The following is an 8,626-nucleotide window of genomic DNA, read 5'->3' as shown; positions in this document are numbered from 1 at the left end:
TACTGACGATGTGTCCCAAATTTTAATTTTACTGAATGAAAAGGACTCACTCCAAGTCCAATCATCAAACTCTTCTCAAAGTTCCATTCTTCCATGCCGGTCCGGTGTCAGGCTTCCAAGCTCCAAAGTAGAGCTTTCAAGTTACTCTGCAGCTATTTTCAGTGAAGAACCTTACACATACAGAACAAGACGGAAAAAAGTAGCAACAGGTGCCTCTGTTTTCTTGCAGTTTGCATGAGGCTTCATGACACGACAATAAACAAGGCACCGTTCCCCACTAAAACTTAATAATAATATCAAGAAAGTTCAGAAGCTGTTAAAAATAGGGGGATTAAAGTCAAGGATTTAGGTTTAGATTAAGCTCCATGGGAGTAAACAAAGTTTTATTTGGGGTGGGGGATTTAAGGTATAAGGTTTCATAACTATATTCAGATGTAGACAGCATATTGAGTGGGTTGGTCATCACGTCCACCACACTGGATCTGGCAGATCTGCCCTTTATACTAATACAAGTAAATGGACGAACTTCATAAATTGCCTTTCTACAAAGGTATTGCTCATCATTCACACATCACTAATATATTTTGGGAAACTGATAGGCAACAAAAATATAGTTGAAGAAGTCTATATACATTAAATGTTATATATTTACTCACATTGAGACTATCTCTCCACTCCGTTACGTATTCTATATGTACAGGGAAAGTTCCCCTCCATTAGTAAGGACATTTGGATATTTCTTTAAGACACAACAGCTTACCTGGCCATGCCTGAAGCTTGTCAAAAACAGCTCCAGGATAGCTTACTTACATTACTGGAGGCTTTAGACCAAAAAAATAGTTGTAGAATTGTTTGTTAGCAACAGAAAAAAAGTGAAAATAGAAGATGAAAAAAATTGAAAAGATGCTCATTAGGGAAACGCAGACATTGGACGCTATTAAAACAGCACAGGGATAGTGATGCTATTCTCTAAAGAATTGATTGGTCAATGACCGGTCATTTCATACGTGTTGATCTCTAATCTCGATCTTAACCTGCTCTGAAGCAGACAGAGGTGGGGTGTAGTTCTGTGCCTCAAAGCAAGCTAAGAATTCGTTTAGCTCATCTGGTCAGTTCCACCTCTCTACTGGATGAGCTGTAGTACTACAGTAGTAGTAAGAGCAGCGGAGAGGATCGTGGGGTTTTCTTTTATCCTCCCTCTAGGGCAGGGGTCAGCAACTTTTAACACCCAAAGAGCCATTTGGACCTGGTTTCTACGGAAAAGGAAACACTGGGAGCCGCAAATACTTTTTGACATCTAAAATGAAAATAACACTGTGTATATTGTTTTGTTTTTGTTTTTTTTTTACCTACATGCTTTGTATAAACAACTATACTGTGTTGCTTATGAAATCCATGAAGTGCTATGGAGAAAATTAAATTTTATTTATGTAATGAACACATTGTCAACCCTTAAAAAATAATAACTAAAAATAAAGTCAACCAGTTGAAGGTGTCTTTTAAATGAATTAAAAAGCTGAACTTAAATTATCCATGTAGCAAAAGAAAAACAGTGAGCCGTCATCCTTATATCGCCTTCTGGGCTTCCCGGAGTGGAGCCTTGACCAGAATTTAAAAAATAATTGGAAAAAAGCACTATGCTCCTAAAAAATTAAAAATAAATATTTTCAACATATCTGCATAATATTTATTTTACCGGTTAATATTAAGCCATGGGGCGTGGCCCGCAGTGACGCTGCAGAAGAGGCAGACGTACCTGAGTGGCATCCGCAATCACGCCTCACGGGCTTGCTCTCTCTGCTGTTGTTTGTATGTGTCGGGCTGTGCGCTGGAAAGCTACAGCCGGCTGTGTGTGTGAAAAGTGGTCAATAAAGAGATGCTGAAGAGCATGTTCATGTAAACATCGTCGGTTCTGCCGTGATGTGTTTACAATCGGACTACACGCCTTTGGAGCAGAGGATCGCAAGTTCGATTCCTGCCTGGGGCGTCTGTATCCAGTAAGGGTCCTAAGGCTAGACCCCCTATGCTAAGCAAGCCTACCGCAGACATGAGCGAGACAGATAAATATGACGGCATGCCGGCTCGGACGTCGCCCGGATCAACAAGGTCCGCGTCAGGTGTTGAGGAACCAGGGCACCCTGACGACAAGTGGGCTACTGGAACAAGAAGGCATCGGTGGGCAAGAGATGAAAACAGGGCGTTGTTGGAATGCTACTACGCAAGTAACCCTGGCGGAAGGGGTTACATGAATAGGATGAGGGGCCTATGGATTCTTCGATACCCAACATCCACAATGACGGCGAAACAACTAGTAGCTCAGTGTTCCAACATTCGAAAGAAGGGACTGCTATCACAGCTAGAGATTGACGAGGTACAACATAAATGCTACGGCAAGGAGGAGTCAGGACGCCAGGTCAGGGGGAGATATCATCACCCCACCCGAGATTGGGTACATAGCCCCAAGTGCGATAGGAGAAGGATCGTTGAGTGCGAGAGGAACTGACCTGAAAGATAGGATCATGGCCAAGCTTGAAACCTGGATCCCCGTGGCGGTTACCAAGATTACGTGAAGTACCCTCAGAAGGTCTGCTAGATGATGTTAATGCAGCACTACGGACGATTACCGACACTAACAAGCTGATCTACACTACGGCAGTGAGATGCTTGGCTACAAGTTGAACAGCCACAAGGGGCAGTACCCTCCATGGAGAAGGAGGCTAGAGGGCAAGATCAAAGTAGCACGAAGGGAGGTTAGCCAACTAACGGAGTTGCAGAAAGGCGCGACAAAGAAGGTGCATAAGAAATACAGCAAGCTGTCCATACCTGAGGCCTTGGAAACTGCCAAGCAAAGACTCACAGCCTTGGCCAGCCGCTTGAGGAGGTACACCAGAGAAATAGAAGGCAGGAGAATAAACCAGCTGTTCTCCACAGAACCAGCAAAGGTGTACTCTCAGTGGCAAGGGAACAATAACAGAACAGCACCACCAAGGCTGGAGACGGAGCAATACTGGAAGAGCATATGGGAGAAGGACGCAACCCATAACGGCAATGCTCAGTGGCTAGTGGATCTGAGGGCAGACCACAGCAACCTCCTGAACAGGGTCCAGTAACCATCACAGTGGCAGATATCCAAGAAAGGGTCTCCAGTATGAAGAGTTGGACAGCACCAGGGCCCGACATGGTTCACGCCTACTGGCTGAAGAAGCTGACTGCACTCCACGAGCGCCTGGCAGCACAAATGAACCAGCTGCTAGTTAACGAGAGACACCCGGAATGGCTAACCAAGGTCGGACGGTCCTGATCCCCAAGGACCCCAAGAAGGGACCGGTCCCATCCAACTACCGACCAATAACCTGCCTCAGTACTACATGGAAGCTCCTGTCAGGCATCATATCGGCTAAGATGAACAGGCACATGGGTCAATACATGAGCGGGGCACAGAAAGGGATTGGCAAGAATACCAGAGGCGCAAAACACCAGCTACTGGTAGACAGAACAGTCAGCCGAGACTGCAAGACCAGACTGACCAACCTGTGCACAGCCTGGATTGATTACAAGAAGGCCTATGACTCAATGCCCCACAGCTGGATACTGGAATGCCTAGAATTGTACAAGATCAACAGGACCCTAAGAGCCTTCATCAGGAACTCAATGGGGATGTGTCCCCACTGCTGTTCTGCATAGGCCTGAACCCCCTCAGTGAGATCATTAACAAGACTGGCTACGGATACCGACTACGAAACGGAGCGGTTGTCAGCCACCTCCTGTACATGGATGACATCAAGCTGTATGCCAAGAGTGAACGAGACATCGATTCACTGATCCACACTACCAGGCTATACAGCAATGACATCGGGATGTCATTCGGGCTGGAGAAGTGTAGTCGGATGGTAACAAAGAGAGGAAAGGTAGTCAGAACTGAGGGGATCGAACTACCAGAAGGCAACATTGCAGACATAGAGGACAGTTACAAGTACCTGGGGATCCCGCAGGCGAATGGGAACCATGAAGAGGCCGCTAGAAAAGCTGCAACCACCAAGTACCTGCAGAGGGTCAGGCAAGTCCTGAGGAGTCAGCTGAACGGTAAGAACAAGATCCGGGCTATCAACACCTACGCCCTGCCCGTGATCAAGTACCCTGCTGGGGTAATAGGCTGGCCAAAGGAGGAGATAGAAGCCACTGACATAAAGACAAGAAAGCTCCTTACCATGCATGGAGGGTTTCACCCCAAGTCCAGCACCCTGAGGCTGTACGCTAAGCGGAAGGAAGGGGGCCGAGGACTGGTGAGTGTCAGCACCACAGTCCAGGATGAGACAACGAACATCCAAGAATACATTGGGAAGATGGCCCCAACTGACCGAAAGTGCTCAGTGAATACCTCAGGCAGCAGAAACCCAAGAAAGAGGAGGGAGACGAGGAACCATCATGGAAGGACAGGCCCCTGCACGGTATGTACCACCGGCAGATAGAGGAGGTGGCTGATATCCAGAAATCCTACCAGTGGCTGGACAAAGCTGGACTGAAAGACAGCACAGAGGCACTAATCATGGCAGCACAAGAACAAGCTCTGAGTACAAGATCCATAGAGGCTGGGGTCTATCACACCAGGCAAGACCCCAGGTGCAGGCTATGTAAAGATGCCCCTGAGACAATCCAGCACATAACAGCAGGGTGCAAGATGCTAGCAGGCAAGGCATACATGGAACGCCATAACCAAGTGGCCGTCGTAGTGTACAGGAACATCTGTGCCGAGTATAACCTGGAAGTCCCGAGGTCAAAATGGGAGATGCCCCCAAGGGTGATGGAGAATGACCGAGCTAAGATCCTGTGGGACTTCCAGATACAGACGGACAAAATGGTGGTGGCTAACCAACCGGACATAGTGGTGGTAGACAAACAGGAGAAGACGGCCGTAGTGATCGATGTAGCGGTTCCGAATGACAGCAATATCAGGAAGAAGGAACACGAGAAGCTGGAGAAATACCAAGGGCTCAGAGAAGAGCTCGAGAGGATGTAGAGGGTGAAGGTAACGGTGGTCCCCGTGGTAATCGGAGCACTAGGTGCGGTGACTCCCAAGCTAGGCGAGTGGCTCCAGCAGATCCCGGGAACAACATCGGAGATCTCTGTCCAGAAGAGCGCAGTCCTGGGAACAGCTAAGATACTGCGCAGGACCCTCAAGCTCCCAGGCCTCTGGTAGAGGACCCGAGCTTGAAGGATAAACCGCCCGTAGGGGCGTGCTGGGTGTTTTTACACATATAAGATTGTATTGTATTGTATTATATTGCATATAAGATTTTTATCTTTTTTTTCTTTTATGTTGTTTTAGTATAACACTCATGGCTGTGGGAGCATGGCATTTTCAAATTCCTGTGTATGATCTGTACATATTGTTTTTATACAATAAAGCGTACTTTGACTTTTGATTTTCAGCACGAGTTACCAAGGTGATATACCCAGGTCAGAAGTGAACAATCTTCATAGTATTTAAGTAGTTAAGATGAACTCCTGCTTGGCAATACGGGCCTCATGGCTCAGAGTAGAGTCTGTACTCCTTTATGTCTCTATGGCTGGACTACAGTAATTTGTTATTATCAGGATGTCCTAAAAAGTCCCTAAAACCCTTCAGTTGATCCAAAATGCTGCAGCAAGAGTACTGACAGTGACTAGAAAGAGAGAGCATTCATTGGCTCCTTGCAAAATCCAGAATCAAATTGTAAATCCTGCATACAAGTCGTTGAATACTCAGGCCCCATCTTATTTTAGTGACCTTATAAGTGCCATATCATTCAATTAGAACACTTTGCTCTCTGACTGCAGGCTTACTTGTTGTTCCTAGAATATTTAAAAGTAGAATGGGAGGCAGAGCTTTCAGCTTTCAGGGCTCTCTTCATGGAACCAGCTTCCAGTTTAGATTCAGGAGACATACACCAACTCTACTTTTGAAATTTGGCTTAAAACTTTCCTTTTTGATAAGCAGGGAGAGAATTCAGCATCCTGATGGACGAAGCTGTAGTCACCTGTAATGCAGAGGGCTTTTCGGGTGAGGCGGGTGCAATAAATGTCCTGAAGGAAAAACCCACAATCCTCTCTGCTGCTCTTACTACTCATTGTAGCTTTTTCCAGCAGGACCCAGTGCAGGAGTCATACCACACAGTGATGGAGCTGGTGAGGATACTCTTAACAATGCCTCTGTAGAAGGTGCTCTTAATGGGGGTTGAGGCTCTTGCTCTCCTCAGTTTTTCGGAGGAAGTACAGTCGTTGTTGGGCTTTACTGACAAGTGATGTTGTGTTTTTTTGACCAGGAGAGATCTTCTGAGATGTGAACACCCAGGAACTTGGTGCTGCTTACCCTCTTCAGAGTAGCACCATTGATGATTAGTGGGGTGTGCAGGGTGTGATTTCTCCTGAAGTCTGTGATGATCTCCTTAGTCTTCTCCACATTCAGGGACAGGTTGTTGTTGCTGCACCACTCGGACAGATGTTTAACTTCTCTCCTGTAGTAGGTTTCATCATTGTTGCTGATGTGACCTACCACAGTTGTGTCATCTGCACATTTGATGAATAGTTTGGAGCTGTGTGATGCTGCATATTCAGTGTTCTTGTGATGATGGTGTTGCTGCCAACCCATACTATCTGCAGTCTTCCTGTCAGGAAATCCAGCAGCCAGTTATATGGCGAAGTGCTGATCCCCAACAGATCCAGTTTATGAATGAGTTGCTGGGGAATAATTGTGTTGAATGCTGAACTGAAGTCTATGAACAGCATTCTAACAATGTATGAGTCTCTAGTGTCCAGATGTGTAAGGGCTGAGGGCAGTTGAAATTGCATCATCGGTTGAGCGGTTTCACCGGTGTGCAAACTGTAATGGATCCAGGTTGGCGAGAAGACATGTCTTGATTTGATGCATAACTAAGCGTTTAAAGTTTCATAATGACAGAGGTGAGTGTAACAGGATGGGAGACTTCTTCGGTACAGGAATGATGGTGGAGGGTTTGAGGCATGTGGGAATGACCTGGCTCAGTGATGTATTAAAGATGTCTGTGAAGACATCTCTGAGTTCCACAGCACAGTCCCTCAGTGCTCGTCCAAAGATGCTATTATGACCTGGGGCTTTGCGGTTATTGATCCTGCTAAGGGATATCCTCACACTGTCTGGGGATAGCGTCACCACCCGGTCGTTGGGGGTCTTCTGTGCGGGGGTGTAGCTCTGTAACTCAAAGTGAGCAAAAAATGTGTTTAGCTCATCCGGTAGAGAGGTGGAACTGACCAGATGAGCTAAACAAATTCTTAGCTTGCTTTGAGGCACAGAACTACACCCCACCTCTGTCTGCTTCAGACCAGGTTAAGATCAAGATTAGAGATCAACACGTATAAAATGACCGGTCATTGACCAATCAATTCTTTAGAAAATAGCATCACTATCCGCTGTTTTAATAGTGTCTGTCTTTGTTTCACTAATGAGCATCTTTTCATTCTTTTTTCATTTTCTAATTTTACTTTTTTTCTGTTGCTAACAAACAATTCTACAACTATTTTATTGGTCTAAAGCCTCCAGTAAGGTAAGTAAGATATAATGGAACTGTTTTTGACAAGCTTCGGGCATGGCCTGGTAAGCTGTGGTGTCTTAAAGAAATATCCAAATGTCCTTACTAATGGAGGGGAACATTCCCTGTACATATAGAATACGTAACGGAGTGGAGAGATAGTCTCAATGTGAGGCTATAATGTATATAGACTTCTTCAACTATATTTTTGTTGCCTATCAGTTTCCCAAAATATATTAGCGATGTGTGAATGATGAGCAATACCTTTGTAGAAAGGCAATTTATAAAGTTTGTCTATTTACTTGTATTAGTATAAAGGGCAGATCTGCCAGATCCAGTGTGGTACGTGATGACCAACCCACTCAATATGCTGTCTACGTCTGAATTAGTGCTGTCAGCGTTAATCTCATTAAAATGACGTTAACATCATAACCACATTAACGCGGCAAATCTCCATTAGCGAGTTAGCATGGATCATCCGTATGTGGGGCTGCATGGTGTCAATGCATTAGCACGGTTAGCTCGTTAACGTGTTGACGCTGTCCAGCCCCATGCACAGGGCGATCCGCGGTAACTCGCTAACATAGATTTGCTGCATTAATGCGGTTATGGCGTTAACGTCATTTTAACGAGATTAACGCTGACAGCACTAGTCTGAATATAGTTAAGAAACCTTATACCTTAAATTCCCCTCCCCAAATAAAAACTAAAATTTTGTTAGTGCCATGGAGCTTAACCTAAACCTAAATCCTTGACTTTAATCCCCCTATTTTTAACAGCTTCTGAGCTTTCTTCTCATTCAGTAAAAGGACTAGATGTTACAATCCCTGACAATGCACTGCTTTAAATGGAGAAAATACTGGGGGATGACTGTTATGAGGAAAAGCAGCCCAGAAACTTTACCAGCGGCACCCATCGTTGTGTGCCTCGACTTTTGTTCTTTTACCCAGCTAATCTGCCATTTTTCCTTGGTTAGGTTTAGGGATTAGAGATCTGATCTAAATTATCATATTAAAATTTGGGACACATCGTCAGTAGTGGACCTTGGATTCATCGGGTGTTTCGGCCATTATCACTAGACA

This window comes from Oreochromis aureus, linkage group 19 (assembly GCF_013358895.1).
Source record: "Oreochromis aureus strain Israel breed Guangdong linkage group 19, ZZ_aureus, whole genome shotgun sequence".
Taxonomy (NCBI): domain Eukaryota; kingdom Metazoa; phylum Chordata; class Actinopteri; order Cichliformes; family Cichlidae; genus Oreochromis; species Oreochromis aureus.
The sequence above is the reverse complement of the archived record's forward strand: the minus strand, read 5'-3'. Positions refer to the sequence as shown.